This window comes from Cervus elaphus, chromosome 11 (genome assembly GCF_910594005.1).
Source record: "Cervus elaphus chromosome 11, mCerEla1.1, whole genome shotgun sequence".
Taxonomy (NCBI): Eukaryota; Metazoa; Chordata; class Mammalia; order Artiodactyla; family Cervidae; genus Cervus; species Cervus elaphus.
In genome coordinates, this window is record NC_057825.1 from 78,379,122 (window position 1) to 78,380,895 (window position 1,774).

At 59.8% G+C, this 1,774-nt stretch overlaps 1 non-coding gene across 1 annotated transcript; it reads right to left on the reverse strand.

Annotated features, from left to right (window-relative positions):
• Positions 1 to 1,429: 1,429 nt before the first annotated feature.
• On the reverse strand, positions 1,430 to 1,522 carry TRNAI-UAU. The gene is given in 2 exon segments: positions 1,430 to 1,465; positions 1,485 to 1,522. It is a non-coding gene; the product is annotated as a tRNA-Ile (tRNA).
• Between the last annotated feature and the right edge of the window lie 252 nt (positions 1,523 to 1,774).

Consider the following 1,774-nt stretch of genomic DNA (forward strand, 5'->3'; position numbering starts at 1 on the left):
ACTTTAAAATTGACTGTGGTGATTGCTGGTTGCACCTATCTGTGAAAGTACTAAAATCCATTGAACTGGGAACTTTAAATAGGTGAATGGTAGGGTATATGAGTTATATCTCGATAAAGCTATTTTTTAAAAAATAGGCAAATTTTTTGTGTCGGGGTGGCGGATAGATATTTGTTTCCAGGCTGGCTAGATTTCTAAAGGGGAGCCCTCACCATCTGCAGAGGACGAGCCGGTGAGCGAAAGCGTCTGATCCAGCCAGGTTAGGTGACGTGGGTGGACTTTCTCACATTCCAGGTAGTGTGGGGCTCCCCTTTCGGAATGGGGGGCTGGGGTTAGTAGCCGAGAGGACAAGATTTCCGCCCACTTTCTCAGAGCTTTCTAGGTCTTTCTTCTCAGCACTCCTGATAGTATTTCCATCCCAGGAGTTTACTAGCACACCCCATAAAGACAGCTGAAACCACGCTTATGGGAGAACGCGTCCGGGAGGCCTCTCATCCCAGCTACTCTTGTTCCCCACTTCGCCCCACCTCCCGGGGATGTGGGGCACCCCCTGGCCACCCATCCCCTGGCAAAGCGGCCCCCCGTGCCTCAGGGGTGCGTTCACGTGCTGGAACATTCCAAATCCAGCTGGCAGATTTCCTGCGTCCTGGGGAGGTACTTCTGAACATGGGGTGTGCGGCGGGCAGGAAAGGATATCCCTAGAAAACGTCTGCTCTCCGGTCTGCCAGCGAATTCCACCCGTCCTGACTGACACCGGGGAGAAGGGGCACAAATGGGGAGGGAAACGCCCAGGCACTTTTCCCACACCCCGCAGATCCGCCCAGGGAGGCCTGGAGGCCTGGGGAGGGGAGAAGGGCCCGCCGTCTAGGGGCTCTGCAGATCCGAGGGAGGGGGCGACGACCAGTTAGTAGTAGTTAAAAAGGAGGACAGCGACCGCTCCTGCTCTGGGCGTCGCGGGAGTGGTCGCTCGGCTCCCGCCCAGCCACCCAACGCGCACCCCGCCACACCCGCTCCTGGGTGAGGGGCGGCGGCCGGGAACCGGCTCCGGAAGCTCGGGCAAGCCCCGTAGAGAGGGCGCCGGAATTTTCGATGACGAGACCCAGGTAGGGCCCCATCACCGGTGCGGCGCTCCCGCGGTCCACATCCCCGGTACCGGAATCGTGGAGTGGGTGCCGTTAATGGAAATGCCTAGGGAGAGGGAGCAGCAGGTAAACGTCTGGGTTCGGGCGGCTAGATGGTTCGCGGGAGGCAACAAGTAGCTTGGAAAGGGAGTTAGAGGAGCGGATACTAGCGGCTTCCTGCCTGCCGGGGAGCAGGACATGCTCGCAGAGCAGTCAGCGACGGGAACTGAGGAGACTAAAGAGAGACTGATTCGTTTCCTTGAGCACGGAAGTAAAAGTGGGGAACGTGCGGGTATCCAAAAGGGTCATGCTCCAGGTGAGGCTCGAACTCACAACCTCGGCATTGCTCTGCATGTACTGCTGTATAAGTACCGCGCGCTAACCGATTGCGCCACTGGAGCTCTGCTTACCCCGCCTCGCGATGGCTCTATCAGGGTTTACTCAGGCCCCGTGCGGGCCTCTGCGGAGCATGCGCACCCTCGGCTCGCGGCTCGGCGGGAACTAGCCGGGGCCCCGAGACCCCGCAGCTTCCGGTCCGGCAGCTCCCGGCCGAGTGAAGGCGGGGAGGCTGCGGAAGTCTCCGTCTGGAATGGCGGGCTCGTTTGGCAGGGCCTTGTGAAGAGCTCAGCCCGCCTCCCTGAGCAGCGCGGGAG